The sequence below is a fragment of the Passer domesticus genome, chromosome 6, assembly GCF_036417665.1.
Source record: "Passer domesticus isolate bPasDom1 chromosome 6, bPasDom1.hap1, whole genome shotgun sequence".
NCBI lineage: Eukaryota > Metazoa > Chordata > Aves > Passeriformes > Passeridae > Passer > Passer domesticus.
The window spans coordinates 20,318,544-20,337,672 of record NC_087479.1 but is presented as its reverse complement, the minus strand read 5'-3'; the positions used below and the strand labels follow the sequence as shown (position 1 = coordinate 20,337,672).

General features: G+C 39.3%; 1 protein-coding gene across 6 annotated transcripts in view; it reads right to left on the bottom strand.

Moving 5' to 3' along the window:
* STON2 (stonin 2) overlaps positions 1-12,219 on the bottom strand; it is a 70,494-nt gene extending 58,275 nt beyond the window's left edge. For 2 of the 6 annotated variants that reach the window (XM_064423684.1, XM_064423689.1), the window contains exon 1: positions 12,095-12,219. The gene's annotated coding sequence lies outside the window, so the exon portion shown is untranslated. Of the gene's footprint in view, positions 1-2,428; positions 2,565-11,167; positions 11,190-11,612; positions 11,963-12,090 lie in introns of those variants that run through there. The other 4 variants (XM_064423687.1, XM_064423686.1, XM_064423688.1 and 1 more) reach the window with 4 other exon arrangements.
* Between the last annotated feature and the right edge of the window lie 6,910 nt (positions 12,220-19,129).

The window sequence follows — 19,129 nt, the reverse complement described above, 5'->3', positions numbered from 1 at the left end:
CCAGTGTGAACCAATGGGCCTCAGGCAGCACAGCACCAGTGCCACTGTGCATTCAGTTAACACCACGATGCTACAATCTGCAGAATTACTACAGAGGTAAATCTCTACAGAAGAACCATTTGTATTGTGGGTAAACCTGAATTCTCTCTGTACCAAAGCAGTCAGCACCACTATTTAAACACTGCAGCAAGTACTCTGCAAGTGAATTTCAGAGTGTTCCTTCCTGTTCTTCAGAAATCTCAGATATCTCTGGCTATTCATAGAGCAATGAATTTTGGAGCCTACTAGGAATAAGAACAAATGGATCCTCTAAACTACAAGTGAGCTACAATTAAAACAAAAGTTTATGCTGCTCAGCCCAAACAAGAGCAGATGGGAACACATTTCTTGGAACAAGATATTACCAGGCCAGACCAGCAATTTTTTTCTCTCTACATGAACAGGATTGTTTTGATCGTTTCTTCTGGATTTATGTTATTATGTGCACTAAGCTTTTGCTCCTGAACTGGTTAAAAAAAGAAAAAGTAAGCTAGTTTATCAGATTTTTGGTAAAAAAAAAAAGTGAATCAGAAGTTTGTTTGTTCAGAATCAGAAGTTCCAAGGCAGTGACTTGACCATGAGGCAAAAAAAAAACTCTCTAAGAACCTGAAATTTCTGTTTCAGGTGTCCCTTTTCCACATTACAGTTTCACAGTGGTGCATGTAAATCTGAGTGACAAGTAGGTGACAGTTATTTCCAGATCTCCAGGAGGTAGAGATCATAGAGCTGGAACAAAACTCCTTGTCTCTTTAGTCCTCTCAGTGTTTTGATAAAACACATTATACAAGCCCTTTTGAAAACTGATGGTTTATTCTAAAATGACAGAACTGCTTTGATAACTAGAAACCTCTTCTTTCAAAACTATGTAAATTCACAGACTACAGCCATTCCTTCTTGTGACATGATTACCCATCTGTCCTTTTGTACAACTCCACTCTAGCAACAGATGAAAAGGAATAGCATTGTCCTTCTCCCTTCACCTTGGTAAACCAAAACCATGTATTTGAGAAAGACACACATAATTATCCAGAAGTCTGACACCCAACACCTTGTACAATGAGCCCTCACTTTAGGTGGGACCTTTAGACACTATGTGAGTACAAGCACCAACAGTACTAATGTTGATATGTAGAAATGTTTGTGGCACTATTGAGGCTTAGAAGTATCAGAAGTATCTGTAATTGTATGGTGTTTTTGTAAGCATACCATTCCAAGTATTTAATTACTCATGTGTTTGGACAGCAAACTCAAACAGTTTCTCAGTAGATTTCAACTCTGCTTAGAAGAAACAGCTTAGCACAGTTAATAATTTTAAGCACTAAGGGTCATTTCTCCAGTTGCTTCAAGTTATATCCATATGATGCAGGCTGCAGTTGGCTTTCTGATCACTACCCAGAGTAACTAGGTTATATGGGAAAACAGGAGAAAAAATCAGAATAAAAATACTGAGAATGAAATTCAGTTGTTTGCTTTCTTGTTTTCCAAACATAAGTAGTAAGCTTGTGCTAAGTGCACAGACTCTATTGCCTGACACGGCAACAGTATTGAAAAAAAATCCTGCAATCCATACAGTGATTCTGTGGATTTCTTGCCTACACATTCTCTCACAATCCCAGGAACTGAAACATTAACTGGTTACAGTGGTTTGCATTTGGTTTTGTAGGCGACCTTTGTGGGAAAACAACTAGACAAGCTGTTAAATTAGAAGAGAAAAGAAACTAAGCCAAAAGAACAGTAACAAAAGGAAAAACTCTGACCAGGGCTTTTCTTGTAACAAACAAGCTTCACTCCCACCAGGAAAGCCTCAAGGAAAAATAAGTAATTTTATCTTGACCATGTGTTTGGCAAACCTGTACAGATGAAACTATTCTGGTAGCATGAAGTGAGGAATGATTGCTGCCTTGGGCAAATTTCCAAGTGAGAGAGAGCTCATGGCTCTTCCTCTTGGCTTGGCCTGTAAATAAACACTGACCATCAGCACATCATGAGCTGAATAACAAACAAACTCCAAATTGGAACTCTGTTCTCCAGCATCAAAACCAAGTCCCAAGTACTTCAAGGTGCAACAGTATAAACAAAACACAGAGCTAAACAACAGGAAAATAAACCAAAACAATGAACTTGAGAAACCCAATGACATAAAGGAAGTGGATTCGGATATCATCCTTACTTAGAAAAATCACTTTACCAACCTCTGCCTAAATGCCTGAGGTAAGATTACCTCATGAATGACCTAGATGATGACAGGAATTAAGTTATATTTGGTTCATTATTGTATTTGTAATTCTGACAATATTTTCTCCATGTATACAGGTCTGTAAGCTTGTAAATTGCGCTGAGAAAGTCCCTGGCAAAACTCTGGTTTAGATCTTAAACCAGTTTTACTTACTCTGATATATGCTTTTATATGAGCTCCAATGACTTCAGATGTAGCTTAAAAAACTCAGTCACTACCTGGTGCATGTAACACTCACACAAAAGCAGAACAAACAAAAACTCACAATATGAAAGGAAGAATTAGGGCCCAAAGGGAAACAAATGGATATGCCTTACAGAACTCCTGCAGCCTCTCTGGGAGAAAGGATGGCTTTTCCCATTATGGGTTACACCTGAGTGAATGGTAACAAGAGCCTGCTGTGTCTGCAGAGCCAGAGCAAATCCCCCCTGTGCATTACAAGGTAGGCATTAGTGCAGTCTCCTGGTGATTTTAGGTAGAGATGGAGTGAGGTACTGAAGGTGACTAGAGCTATCTGGCACAATGGATAGCAAAAAAGCAAACTAGGAGTCTGCCTGAGCCCAGGACCCACTGCAGCCACCCTAATGACCATCCCCAATTATTCCAACAGATATGAAGTGATTTGCCTAAATGCACACTGCAAGTCCATTGCAGAAGCAGTGTTAAAGCTGAGGTGACCTGGAATGACCTTTTTTTCTCCAGCACACACAAAAGCATATGCCACAAACACATCCCAGCTTTCTTGGAAGCTCACAATTTAGTGACAATATGAGACGAGACTCTGTACAGGATGCATTGATAAGAAAGTCACAAGCATCTCCCCCAGGAATATTTGCATAAAGGCTAATATCTGGAAGATCAACAGCTGCTGTTTTCTCTGCACCAAAATCTATCTGCCACAGAAGCTCCTCTGTTTTCCACAGAGAGAGCGAGACAACACCTAAAGTGCTCTCCTGCAGGCAACACCAGCATATTTATGCAGTTCAGAAGGCAATAATGTCTCCCCTGCCAAGGCCATGCCTCAGAAATACTTCATGGATTCTGGATGCCTCATAATGAGAGACAGAGAGTCAAAGTCTCATGCTGGAGATAAATTGTACAACCTCCTCTATTGCTTGTCCTCCTAAAATCAAGAGAAATGTATAAAGACGCTGTAGAAGACCAGCAGTGCAAAACAAAATAGTAATTGTTATGTACTTTTAAAAATTTTTACTATTAGAAGTAATATACAGCAGGCGAAAACCAAAGGAGGATGTGAGACAAAATGCTTGACAATGACAGTTCACATCACGAGTCACATCAGGAAAACAGAAGTTCTGCATCTCAGGACTTTCAGAATAGCTCACTCTGGGTACATGATTCATTCAAAGCCATGTAATTGCATGGGAACGTGAAGGACAACTTCCCAAACTGCCAACTTTCCAACTCAAACTAGAATCTGAGGCAACAATCAGTCAAATGCTTCTCTTACCATATAAAGCAACAGTGCAATAAAACTAGACTGGGACAAGATCACAGGAAACAGGCAATCTGTCAATTTGTTTAGCAGAACATTGGCATCTCTAAAATGGGGCGCTTCCCCCCTCCCCAGTCAGTATTGTACAAACAGGATAAAAAACAGAAGGAAAAAAACCACTAATTTAAGGTTTTTCTTCCCAAAGACTAGAATAGTTTAGGTTTTACTTTGTTCAGCAAAATTCTCTTGGTAATCATAGTAGACAACAAGGAATGTAAATGCAGTAAGGGAGGAGAGGTTGCTAACATCCCCTTAGGAGAGAGTGGGTTCAGGATCCTTACTACTCTTCCTTGTTTTCTCAAGGCCTCCACAGGGCAGAAATCCAAAGCAGCACCCAGATCCCAGACTTCAACCTGCCCACATGTTCCACAGATTCCTCTGCTTCAGGATGGTGAATCTGGAGTAGTCACAACTATTGCACAACACAATAGTATAAAATTGATGCTCCAATCCACAGCATGTGGAGGGAACCGTGTTTAAGAATTGATTTCTTCTTTCAAACATCAAAAACTGAGTCATACAAGGAATGTGTGTTTCAAAAGAAAATTCCCACTGAGTGACCTGCTTGCACATCTGATATTGATGCTTTCATATGCTCTCATTTAAATTCTACACAGACAAGCTAGCCAGATGTATTCCATTTACCAAACCCTCCAAAAGCTCCTGTGCTTTATTTGCTGTTGTGATGATTGTAAAAGTGTTTTTTTAAGTTATTTCACTAACACAAAAACCACAATGTTCTACAATTAATCACTGTAGAACCAACTATGCCATCGCAGGCTGACATCACTGAAGACAGCCATCAAGAAGTGAACACAAAGCATAAAATCCTACCTACTTGTCCTTCTTCTGTACTGGGACTAATGACAAAAGAAACAGGGAAGGGAGTAAGCTATCATAAGTTTACTGAAATATCATGGTGGATGATAAACACTCTTTCAGAAAACACACAACCTGGCTTGTATGAAATGCCGTCCTGTTGTGACAGATATTAACTTTCCAGCACTGCCTATATGCATTGCAACAAATTCCTGCATTTCAAGTATTCACTGTACAACTCAAAAACTGATCCTGCTTCCATCAGTAAGGATGGTAATTCCATTGTGCAGTGTTTCACCCGCACAAATGAAACCAGGGCTTTATTTTCTGATTGCAAATAAGTTAAATGCTAGAAGATGGGGGAAAACTCCTTTAGTGAAGATAGTGGGTACAATTATTTGCCATCAATCATTATCAGTTAAACTCTCATTTTGACTAAGACAGCTGGGGGAAGAGGAAAAAAGAAATCCCAAACAAAAAAAAAATCACCAAGAAAGAAAGAAGTCAAGCCCTCAAACACTAGCCACATTCAAGACAAGGGAGGAACTGAATTCTCTAGAGATGCTTCACTGGAGGCTGCATGCCTACAGAGAGGATGGGCATTGATCTGTCTGAGCTGTGAGTATGCACAGAATGGGAGAACAGATTCAGACTGAGAGAAAAACACAGAATCCAACTGTGAAAGCATCAGGAAGACAAGGACTATTGAGGAAGTGATGCAGCCCTGAATGAAAGCAAAGAAGTTTTCTTGTGCTGAATGTTGGCTGAAAAGGGTGACTAGGAACTGTGCGAGAAAGTAATCTTCTGTTCAAGCCTTCTCTGTATATCCATGTAGCTAACAACTATTTATATATAAATATTTCCTCTGTAATTGTATTTCTATGTGATATCTTTTATAACTTCTAATCTGTATCAGCAGCACCCTTCCAATTAAGAGTTTAAAAAGGGATTTTTGTTATAAAGGTGATCCTTCTTGAGTGCTATAGATAAAGGCAACATTAAAATGTGAAATTGTCTCCCAGTTTACGGAAACCCTGCTTGATTATTTAAAGCCAGACAAAAATCAATACTCTGGAGGAGATAGTACAGGGAACAAGCTTGCCCTAGCAGAAAATTCTTTCAATGACCCAACTGGTTTTTCCTCATTTCCACTGTCTGAAGAGTCAAATGCAACTTAATGTGATGCTAGGACACTGCAGTCCTTTAGGGCAACACACAAATATCATGTTTGTTGTCACTCTCTATTTCAGACAGCCTAAATATAGGCCCATTAGACATCATGGTTCTATTCCTTTAGCATGGCTACTCCTGTTTCAAGAGAATGAAAAAACAACCCTAGGAAAAAAAAATCTTGTGCAAAGATTGAATTTAAAAGTACCCAGTATTTTATATAATATTACCAAAAATGTATCTGAAGTAGAAGCAAAGTTCCTGACAAGTCAAGTTCATACACAGTACAAAAAGAGTTTGTTTGCAATGGTACTAAGCATTTGTGCCTAATTGTATTTGTTTAGTTGTCATAACATAAGAATGCACAGTATACTAGCATGATGTAGAACAGAGGGTATGAGAAAATCCTTCACTTTTTCTTGTTTGGTTTTGGTTTTATTGAGGTTTTGGGCTGTTTTGTTTTTACTAACACACACTAAGAAGTGGTACTCTGTGGCAGTGGTACTCTGTACCCTGATGATAATCCCTGTGAGACAGAAGGCAACCTTGTGCATTCCAAAAGAGGAATCCAAGACATGGGACCATGTATCTAGGTGAGATCTTTTGAGTGCTGCAGAAGTACAGGGGAGGAGTGATGCAGGTCCCTCTTGCACATGGAGGCAGCAAGGCACTCCTATTTTATTACACTCAGTATTTTGCTGAGGAAGCTGCAACAGCAAGATAATGCAAGTCTGATACCAACTGCAGGAAGGAGGACTGGTTGCACCTCATGCTAGAAGGCATCAAATAATTAATACCAACGTTATTGCATGGCTTCCATGAGATCATCTTTTATTGATCAGCTCCAAGCACATTCACATCAATAGCCTGGACCAGATACAGGGAGAATCTGCAAACTTTTCTGGGGAAAAAAAAGAGTTGAATGCTGGTGTCAAGCTCTGAGCCTGCATGTAGTGGTAAACTAATATAGATGCCTCCATTCAGAGAGACTGGACAATTAAATTGCAGAGGTCAGAGATGTGTTATTTAGGAGAGGAAAGCCCAGATCTGCCAAACTTATTCTACCTCAGTTTTGTACTCTTTAGTGACACTTGAGATTCTGGCTGTGAATGCCCCCAAAGTAATCCATGCACCTATCAACTGAGATCTCATCCTCATGCTAAACTCATGTACTGGATAATTTAGGATAAATTTGGAGCATGTACCTAATGTTTCCACCATGTATAATTTTTATATATAGAATATAAGCTTTAGCCAGGTAAATACTTGAGCTGTGGTGAACTTGAAACAACCTAGCAAGGACCAGAGAGAAAGGAGCATTTCTGTTGGCAAGTTTCTGTCATTTAGGAGCAGCTGGCAACTAAACAGCAACTAATCATTAAACTTCATAGGCCAAATTCTTTACAGCTATTCAATTGAAACTGCTCTGTTAGAAAATAAACAGGCCTTGTGCTGCGGAGCTTGACCAGTTCTAATTTCAGCTTTGCAGCTAGTAATACTTTTCTCTTCAAAATTGCTTAGTAGATGTTTTCTTCATGCATTTCCATCACCCACACAACCACAAAACCACCATGAAGTTCTGCAAAATAGTACCTTCTGTTCACCAGAGGCCCCTGATTCAGATAGCAAAATTATTGTATCGTATAGCTACCCCCTATTTCAAAAGTAAATTGAAGAAAAATCTTTCATTTCATGTCCCAGCTGGCAAACCCAAGAGCCCACAGAGAGAACTGGTTTCTATAAATATTCATGTCTATAAATGCCAACTAAAACTTGGTCTAAAAGAGAATAATGAATTAAGAAACAGCTCAGCAAAAAGACATCCTTTCTCTCTAGCTCACCAGGCAGGTCTGCTGGCCCTTGGACCAGAAGCTCCACTTTGAATCTCAGCTCTGGAGCACACTGTCTGCTCTTTGAGTATCAGTGTAGCACCTCTGTAGGATCCTGAAGCACACTGGTCAGTTCTGCCCTCTGTTTCAAGCTGAAGGAGTTGTACTGAGACATTTATTTCAGTTACCTTAATAAAGCAAGATGAATCACACCTCCTTTAACTCCAGACATCCAGTAGTCACCTGATGCTCTGCTTATAGTCATAGAAGGAGCACAACATCTCCAGAGGGTCCTTTGCCTGATCTATTTTCTAATGAGGTGAATCCCCCTCCAAGAAGAGTATGGTAACCAACTTAGACTTGGATGTCTTTTTCACACCTAAGGGTGTAAACTTCAAGGAAGTCTTTACACACATTTCTAGACGTTTCACTGCAGGTGATTGACAAACCTTAATATATAACTGCTGAAAAATATTTTCAGTATTATGGGAAATACTTCCTGTCAAAAAAGCACCTATTGAAGAATTTTTGGGATTTATGAGAGCAAAAGCTCTTTGATTTTACTGTTTCTCTTCAGAAACTGTATCTCTATAGAACTGATATACAAGAAAGCTATACATTCCATAACCTATTTCTTTTAAGATTACTTCCTATTTCAAAAGCACTGTTTGTTTCTATGTTTATCTAAGGGACTCATTGTTCTAGCACTGATGTCTGCTATTAACTCTTTCAGCATTGTTCTACGATGTTTATTCATTTTCTTGTATTGTTTTTCTGTCAATATATAATAATGATTATGCTAAATTTAAAAATGGGTTGTCAAGTTGGTCAAGAGACTATATCCTAAGTTTACATAAGTAAACAGCATAAAACCTTACCAGTAGGAGCTGAGTGGTAGAGTGAAATACTTGGCATTAAGGGCACAACTTTCACACTCCCTTTTTTGTGGTTTTTACTTACAATTATCTCCAAAATGATCCTGTAGACTGAATTTGCATTTGCACTTGGGAGTACATTAAATGAGATCTTCCTTCTGCTCAGTTTTATCCCAAACAGAATCAGTTTATGTGCACCTTTTTCAGATGCAGAAATGCAGGTGATCAGGACATTAATTTTAAAAGTGCATTCCTGCCCTAAATAATGTGTTTATGTATTTTCATCTACATTTTTTTCAGAAAAGAGGAGAAATCTGGAACACTGTTGTGTGTTCCCTGGTATTGCCACAGGACTGCGTCTTTTAAATTTTTTCAATGACAATTTCTGAAATTGTACTCCCTTTTCAGTTTTGAAAAAAATAGGACGTTTCACACCATTCACCTTATTTGAACATTTAGAAGACAGTGAAAATTGATGGCAGAAGTCAATAGGGGACACATAATCCCTTCCTGGGAAGCAGTCTCACCCACACAGACACCTGTAGATGGATTTCTGACCCTGTTTAAGGTCCTGGTAAACCTTTCACCACCTACAAGGAGCAAAGATTTAATCCCTGAAGTTTCCAGATGTACAAGCTGAGTAGTAAGGCTTCTAATTTCCTAGGACTCAAATTCTTGTGGTCATAATTACAGCCATAGTCTTGAAGACAACACATGCTCATACCCGACACATAAAATGACAGGCATTCCTTCCTTGAGGTTAACCACTTGTGAAGTTATTACATCCATTAGCAAAATTCACAATCCTGTAAGAAAACATCTGTCATGATGGACTCCAAAGAAATGTACTAAGACATCTGAGGACAAAATAATCTGGTTTTGCAGTTGAATACTTTTTTTTTTTTTGGTAATGCAACCAATAATTCAGACAAACTGGCCAAGAATTGCCTTTTGAAAGTTGTCCTTTCCTAGCTGACCTGTGGAGTGAGTTTAAGTGATTGTCTTAGATAAACAAAACTTTTAGATGGCAAAGATTATGTTAGAAAACTGCCACCACCATATGAATCCTTATAATTCTATAGTTTAGTTCCTAATATCTTTTTGGTTTTCCAGCTTCCAAAGAGGAAGCTGATGATATTGCAAAGACAGTCTTTAACAGGGCTTCAACAATTCAAAATTGATTCTGTTAGCATACTGCACCAAGCCTCAGTGCAGCACCTGGGTTAAAAGCTGCATGAAGAAAAGGTACTACCAGAGCCAAGTGTCAGAGCAGGAGAATCCACAAGCCATGACCTTACAGCTGATGCCACCTTGGAAACTCACTGACTGGAAAAGTCACTGCTTCAGGGGCGACAGAAGCCTTGCAGAGCAAAACATCTTGAGAGGTTTGTAACACACTTAGATACCATTTCTCATCTTCACTAGCTGATGCCAGACTTGAGATAGCTGAAAATTATGGACTCTATAAACATGATGCATTTAGCCCACTCACAATATGGTTTTAACCCACACACAGTCTGGGTTTCTCAACCAGGGAACTGTACCAGCTGCTAGTTCTTCACAAGATGGGTGGCAAGGCAGCACAAACAAGGACTCAGCATGGCGAGCTGGCCACTACTGAGATGTAGCTGTTACCTTTTTACCTTGCATCCCTTGGACTGTAATCTAAATCAACCACACAGAGTATTAATTGTGCCACTGATGCAGTGAGGGATACAAGGAACCCAAGGAAAGTTCTGCAGTTAAAGACAAAGGTATGCTGTTCTGTTCTTAATGATAATGGAGGACACCAATTATGAGAGCATACAACTAGTCAGAACTGAGATACACTGCATCAGGTGGGAGAAAAAAACATCTGACCATTTTCTCTTACTGGAAAGTTTAATGGCCATGCTCCTGATGACACTGATATTTTAAAAATAACTTAAAAGCCAAAACTAGAAAAGAGCAGAGATGAGCCAGCGATATTCCTACATATAAGGAAACCTGTATGTTAGATCTCTGCTACTCACTTTGTACTTTAAAGCATCAGAGGAATATCATGAAAATCCAAAAATAATACACAGAAAAGGTCAAAGATTTACCTAAAAAAAAAAGCATGACATAAAGTAATTCATAGTGAATACTGCTTTAAATTATAATCAATCAAATCTGAAGATTCTTGGAGAAGAGACAACCTAGCCATTAAGAAACGATGTATTTAGGCAATTCCAATGTGTTGCATAATCCTGCATAATACATCTCATAGAGATGTGGGAAACTGCTCTTTAAGCTTTTTTGGTGATAAGACAAACTTTATTAAAATAAACCTGTTTATCTAGACAATATTAAGACAAAGTCCACATCTCACTTGTCTGTGTAATGCAAGGTATGTTTCCATCCCCTTGGCAGAGAAAAAAACAAAAACAGTCACATGCCAGCATTAGCGAACACAATCATTTTCCAAGCAACCTGTAGTTTGAAATTTACTTGCCCAGACTAGCAATTTGCAAAATACACATTTCACAGGAGACAAGAATGATTCATATCTGATTCACGAGTAAAGAAATGTCAATGTTTGCCAAATTTTTGCCTTGACAATACCAAAAGTGCCCTCAAACCAACAATGCAATATTATCTCAAGGATATTTCCCAGCAAAAGGTACAACTAAAGTATGAGAAGATACGAGCTGCAAAGCATCACCTGATCAAGTCAAGCAGTCAAGCATTTTCAAAACTTTTGTGTCTCTGGGAACCCGAAGTCTCAAACAGATTAAGCCACGGGAAAGAAAGAATCAGAAAAGTTGAGGCTTGTTACAACTAACTAATCCACAAAACAATTAACAAAAATCAATAGAGAAAAGTGGAGATGCAGCACGGAAAGAATACTTAAGACGTGAACTAAACAAATGGGCAGAGAGAAGGCTGTCTGATCGTATATCAACACAAAAATCCGCTTTGCACGGAAATATGTAATTTGAGCATTTTAAACCTGCAATTTACACAGCGTGTTCAAACGCGACAACAGAAAGATGAGCGAGCGATTTTCGTTTGCCTTGCAATATCTGAACCGCAGAAAAGCATTTCCAAAGCAGCAGCACAATTCAGCGGACTCAAGCAAGAAAAAAATCCAAACCATGAGTAATTACACAGAGCAGCTGAGGGGTAGGTGGATACGAGCGGCTTCCCCGCTGCTGCTGAGCAGCGTTAACCCTTCCGCCGCCGAGGAGCGCCGAGCGCACGTCCCGAGGGCTGCTGGGCTGCCCGGCACCGGCACCCTGCGCGCAGAGCGGCCCTGAGGGCGGCGGGCACCGCGGGGAACGGGTCCGCACCCGGTGCAGAGGGTCGGGGCCGGGAGCGGTGCCCGACCCCGGCCGGGGAAAGGGCCGGGGCGCCCAGGGGAACCTCGGGCGGCCCCGCTCCGCAGGCACCGAGGGGCAGGCGGCGGCCCCGGCTCCGCCAGCAGGGCCACCTGCCTTCGCTTTAGGGCTCCTCGGCTCCAGTTTCTGCTATGCTGCGCCAGCGCTGCCCGCCAGCCCCGAGCCGCGGCCCCCCTGCCCGAGGCTCCGAAGGCAGAGCACGGAGCCACCTCCGCCCCGCGGGCCGCGGCTGCCCGGCCCCGCGCACCTACCGCCGGCCGCGCTGCTCCGCGGGCGCTGTGGGCGCGCTCCCGGCGCGATCGCCCCCGGCCCGGCCCGGCCCGCCCGCGCCGCCGCCATTGGGCGCTCCCCGGCGGCGGCGGCGCCGCATTGGCCGGGCCCGGCCCGCCCCCGGCCCCGCTGCCCGCCCCGCAGCGCCCGCACCGCGCACAGGTGGCGCGGAGCGGCCGCCTCGTCCCGCGCTGCCGGCGCTCATCCCTTCCAAGTTCCCTGGGGCCCGCTTCTAAGTACGATTCAAAGGGAACGGACTTGGCCGTCTCTGTTCACTTAGGGGCAAAAAGAAATAGTGATGTGCAAATAACAATCGGTAATACAAACAAAATATCCTTCTGCTCGGGGTTATTCAACGGGCATGACTAAATACAACATTATTCATTTGTAATTGTTGAGTTCGTGTATACACTTTTAACACCAATTAACAGGCACCGCCCTTGTTTTGTTGGACCTTGATGAATTTTGCGGATTATGGATTAGGCAGGTATAAGAAAGTTAATGCAATGTCTATGAACCAAATTGTGTTTAAACTCTTAAACTGTAAGAGTATTATAAACCTAATAAAATAAACGATATGGTAATATTAATCTTTTTTTCTGCATTTAAATAGTTCAGAGAGCAATTTGCATATGAAAATGTCTTCATGGAGAAATTAACTTCTAACCCCAGTACCATTCCAGACTCCAGCTGAAAGGAAGCTTATGAAAAATGAACATGTGCATCATTAGCCCGAACGTGAGCGCAGATGTGTACATTTACAGCCATTAACAGGTTCACAGAATGACTCTGGAGAGCTGAGGGAGTAGCAAGTCAACAAAGAGCTTCCTAGAAAATTGAACCTTGCAAGCTGAGAAATGTTATTGACCATTTCCAATAAACACGATGATAACAGCCTTAATTAGGAATGGGGACTGACTGTAAAAAGAGGAAAGAAAGAAAAAAAAAAAAGTTGCATTTTTATTCTTCTCTGGATGACCTAAGAGTTTTAAAAAGTGCAAAACCACAGGGAGAATCTCAAATGCAAAGTGCAAGATAACCATGTAATTACAAGTGATGTTGCACTCAGCAGCTTAGCGTGTCTGGTTCACCTGACTGAGTCGAAGAGGGTTTCAAAGGGGTCCTGGTGCAGAGCAGTGTGGGGACAAACACTACCGAGAACACTCGAACCGAAGCCCAAAGCCCCCGTGGCACAAGCGGGGACAAGGAGTGTCCAAAGCACCGACACGAGTGCCAGCTAGAGGTGGCTGGGAGAAAAGAGCACACAGCTCGCACATTCCCAAACGGGACTTGCTGATTCGGTCTTATCCAGCGGTAGATGTTGATTGCCCAGACAAAGCCAGTCACCTGAAAGATGTTTAGTTGAATAATCTGCCCAAATGGGTTTAGGCTGGCTGTCAGACTCATTTACATGTGTACAGGGTAAATTCCACAAGGACTTGGATAGCTCTACTCAGGTACAACTGGTGTCTTTGTTTCTTCTCAGGATTGTTTCATGAGCCAAAAGAACTACAGATTAGTTTTCCAATTGTTTCCCTTTATCTTCCCCATCTTTAATAAATCCAGGATCCAGAATTACATTATTGACCTCTGGTGTACTGTACTGTGAAAGATCCTGGCTAGAAAGAGACTTGAAGGAACCATCAATCCTTGCCTGGTTTTGGTCAAGTTTTGATCCCCATTTCTCCTTTTGCCTTTTCCTCTTTGTTTTCTGAATAAAAGTAAAAGCTATTGCAGAGTAACTTTTCACAACAGTATTTGAACTTGTAGTCACAAAGGCTTGTGACACTTACAAATGCTGTCACAAACAGTCCAAAGTTGCAGTGGTTGCTGTATCTCTTATTGCTAAAGCACAAAGCATGAAATGTCATCATTCAGGTTGTAATCACCAGAAATATATTTTCCATCTTTGCTTTCTTTTCACTCCAGAGCATATTTACTGATAGCCTTCAGATGGTTTAAGGGCTGAGGAAAAGCATGTCTCCTCATTTAACAAATCATTAAAGGAAAAAGGCTTGCATAAAATATATTGCTTTTTTAGCACTTTTTCCTCTTTTATGCAGATTACCAGGCTTAAATTTGCTCTAGCATCAATTACTTTTTCTGATATTAGGTAAATTGAAGTTCATGTATTAAGCATCCTTTTAAAAAAGACGAGTGGGACAGAGGTGGGGGGAGAGCAAAAACATGTTTTACAACATTTGATTCTCTTACACTATTTATTCCATCCTAATTACGACATCGCTGCCACAACATCACACAACTCTCCTTAGTACTATTATTCTGTTCAGACTTGCAAGAAAATTTTGCTTTATATTTCTGAAGTTCTTTTACTAGTAAGATCTGGAATGGAAGGTGTAGCAGGTAACATACCTAATAAGAGTTCTCATAGTTTCTTGAGTCTTCTCAGAATCAAAACCGCAGAAAACACTTTTGGTCAGCCCTGCAGTGGTCAGGCAGTTGAACTTAACGGGCATTACAGGTCCTTTTTAGAATATTTAGAAATATTCTATTACATCAGAGCATCAAACCCAAATTTATTCTATTTAAATAAGTATATTCAATTTCTGGTTGAACATTGTTGTTCCTACAATTGAAAGAGAAGTTAGAATATACTCGAGCGTTTATCCCCACCAAAGTAAAGACATAGAGGAAAGAAAAAAAAATTAAAAAAAATTAAACCTACTCCAGAGAGTCTGATTTGCCTACTTCAAATAATTTGGGTTTGAAGAACAAAGATTATATTCTTCCATTTTCTATAATATGACAACATTAACCATATTAACCATAAAAAATATAGCATTCTATTCTTGATATTCTGACTGATGTTGAAGATGTATTTGTGATATGACTCTACAGGGTTAGAGCATTTGAAATCATAACTGTAAACACATGTACTGAGTAACCAAAGGCTAGAATGATCCCAATTCTAATTTATTTTGAATATACACATCACCTGACTTTTTGTTCTTTCAACTTGACAGGTAACTAGGGTTTTTAATGTTAATATTTCATTATAAAGATATTAATAATTCATTATATCCTGGGAAATGATGCTATTTTATTCCAATATAAAACGATGACTCTCATGCAAGCTTTACTGCAAATTTAATTAAATTTGTCAGTTAACAGAATTCAATATATTTCATAATATTAAATGAGGCAGTGTGACTTAACCATTTGTGTGCCAACAAAGGCTCCATTCAGAAGCATACAGAAGCACTTTGAGATTTTCTTTATCTATCTGGACTTGCTTCCACAATTAAGTTTGTACTTCATATTTCTTTATACTGCATCACAAACTAGTCTCACAGGAGTGCTACTTCTCAGCCAGTGAGCTGATATTGACACACAGAGCAGTAAAAGATAATAAATGTGTGGTGCCAAAAGATTGTTTGCTCAACTCCCTTACCTCAGACCACGTGCACAGACCTGCATGGTCTTTGCTCCAGCTGCCACAGCCCAGCCTGGAAGATCACATCCTTCAGGAGAGATTTGTTTAACTGCACATGGCAGTAATGGCCAGATTAGTTTAAAAGAAATGTTGTTGGGACAAATGCACTATTTGAAGCATGGCAGGCCGTCACCTTCACTTCCCCTTCACAGATGATATTTTCCCCACAGAAGGACATTTCTCAATGACCAGATCCCCTTGTTTTACCATCTAACAGCAAATCAAATGACCAGTATTTGCAGAGCTTGTTCTGCCTGCAATCTGAGCAACTGAAGTTTGTAGAATAGCAGTGCCAGAAGTGTAATTGCTAGTGGAGAAATTTGAAACCTCAAATGCTTAATATAAGCATATAGAGGTAAAGGCTTATCAAACATACTAATTTTATGTAATTTGAAATCTTTCTTTTCTGTAGCTGCAAGAAAGTCTTTATGATTTGGCATTTAGAAATCCCAAGGAGACAGTGGAAATTAATATTTTATTTGTTGTGTTTAAATAAGGAATAGTATTTTAAAGTGACAGAGAATATTGTTTGTTCTAGCACCTTTCCCAGTGCCAAATGGGATTAATGAGACACTAGATCTGAAATCTTAAAGGGGATTTATTTTTAGTTTACTTTTCTATTAATTTTAGTAGTATTTACCATAGAGTTTTTCCCTTTTCAGCCAAAGGATTATTTGCAAACTGTTTACTCTAAATATGAGAGCTGTGTTTTATGATGCTGAACTAGTATCACCAGAAACATTTAGAAGTATTTTGTATCAATCTACCTTTTGGAACTGAACTAAGGATGACAAATACAGTGAAGAGTAAACTCTTTGGGGCTTGTAAACCCAACATAATAATTAGGCCAATTTTTTGCAATTACATGTGCAAAAAATCTGAAGTATTTTTTGTGTCTCTATGGAGCTATTCACTGAATATACAAGATGGAGTAGGAAGTTAATATACAATGTTCAGTTTGTTAGTTGAGAAATTACATCAATGAAGAAATCCTTCTTTCTTGCCCTGTTCTGAGAAGCTCCTATCTACTTGCACCCTTTGCCTTCCAAAAAATCAGAATCCTAGTAGGGAACTCAGTAAGTTGTTAGTTTAGCAAATAGGCAGGAAAAGCCAACACAGCTGCGTGCAGTGAGATCACCACATTTATCTCACTGGGTCTGAATTCCCTTACTAGAGTCACCTCCCTTCTGTGCAATGTTTCCCAGATTTCAACAACCAAATCAAACACAGAATTATTTCTAAAAAAAAAAAAAGACATCTTTAGTTATCCATATACAGCTGAACATTAACACTGGATTCCGCAAGAAAAGGTATACTTATTTTGGTGTGGCTGTTCTTCCTAATGGACTGTCCAGTCCTATAATCAATGGGATGAAAACTGTACATGAAACTAAATACAACCTGAAGAGAATAAACTCAAATCCCCCCCGATCTCACTGCCCCAGTAATGAAGAAAACAAAATCACTCTGGAAAATTCACCAACATGTACACTATCAGGCCTTCAGCCTTTGAATTCAAAGCTGGATGACTGTTCAAGAAGTATCTTTTTTACAATGCAAAGTTATAACCCTTAAACTGGAACATTCCACATATTTCTTCAGTAATTTTAACATCAGCTATAATAATGACTTTATAGTCTGTGTAGTGTGCTGGACTTTATCACATATTCCTTTTTAATACCAGCAATGCAAATTGGCTTTTCCTTTAAAATTGCTGTTGACTAGATTTGGGAAACTTTCCAAATAGTAGCAGTGATAAAAATAATAATAAATTATTTAGAAGGACCTAAAATGCCATTAATTAATAGAATTTCCATATATAGCAAAGTCTGGAGCTTAGCAAACATTAAAGTAAGATTGGTCAGAAACAAATAATGTAACATATTTTTAATTAGTTTTCAAGCTTTTTGGATAGCTCAAATACTGCACCAGATGATCTCAGTGAAAAATGAATTTTAAAAATTTCTTCATCACCTGTTGCTAAACATTTTCACTTACTTTACTGGGAAAGATTTTGTACTCTAAGAGAATATGTATTTAGCTTTGCAAAAGAGACCACTCTCCTGGAAGCTGTGCACATAATATTCCAAACAATGTTGGAAGACAGTTTGGCACATTTTAGAATGATTTTTTTTTACTAAAAAAGTTTTAATAGTCAAGGGAAGGTAATTGTTAGATCTTACCAGAAGCTACAGTGATTTTTAATTTTGAACTTTTGCTTCACAAATATGAGACATAAGAGTACTTAATTCTGTTAAGTTTCCAAAGCTCCTGCAACCAAGGACTTCTTACATCTCTATGTGTGTGCATATACACACATACATTCTCCCAAGATATGACAGTGACTCCAAGTGTGGAAGTGACTCCATTCCCAATCTTTGAGACCTCAAGTATTTAACAAGTCCAAGTTGCCATTATTGTCTAACACTCCCTTATGGCTACAAACACACACCCCAGGTACAACATTTTTTCTCCCCAGAAAAAGTAGTTAATTAGAAGCAATAAAAATATTGGTATGAATCCTGTACAGAAATGGAGTCACATAACAGATGGGAACTGGAACAATTAATTTTATACAGAACAGCCTATGTTTAGGAGGAAGAATGAAGAAAAACAAGCATATAAAAATAAGGAAATACAGAAGATGTTTGACAGCAAAATTGAAGAGCTATAATTTCAGTATTTTGCAACAGAAAAAACTGATATTCTTTAAAGGTATTTTCAAAAATCTGGAATTCTAATACATGTTATAATGAAAGCCCAAAAAGTTGGATACCAAAGAAATAAAAATGTGAGCAACCCATCTCTGTCGAAGCTAAATGACATCTATCTCTCTTACTACCTGAAGTACAACTACAGTGGTAGTCGTACTCTACCTCCACTTACTTACTTTTCTTTCTGGAAATAAAATTTAAGACTATATGTTACAGTTTTCATTATCTGGATATATGGTACACTGTCCTCCCTCATTCTTGGCTTCAGATGAAGTTGATTACAGTTGTCTGAAAATTCTTGACAGTAAGTAGGCTAGAGTGACTTTTTTCCTCAATTACTCTGTATTAAAAAAAAAAAGGAATGAAAGTAATGACTCTATTAATATCATGATAGTTTAGAGAAGAGGAAGGAAGAACATTTTGTCACCATACCAAATAACACATTCTAATCAAACTGGTCTTGTAGGTTCAGTAATTATACTCTCTAATAATATTTTAAATGGTTTTAGTCTCAAGACTAAAATATAAAAAATACAGCAATATAAAAACCGAACCCAAACCAAATATACTACTTTTCAATGAACATTATCCTAGAGCTTTTTAATACAAACAAACTACAGAAATTCCCAACACTCCCCCACACCACATCATATATTTACCTGGTACTCAGTTTCCTCCACAGAACACACTGACTATGGGCTACAAATAAAATCAAGCATCTACTTGATGCCATCTCAGTTGAGTATGTCAGCAATCACATCTCAATGGACTTTTTTGGGGAGTGAGGGATGACCTCACTAAGCTTGAGCTTTGTTAGTCGAACTCAAGCTGGTTTTAACACCTGCAGT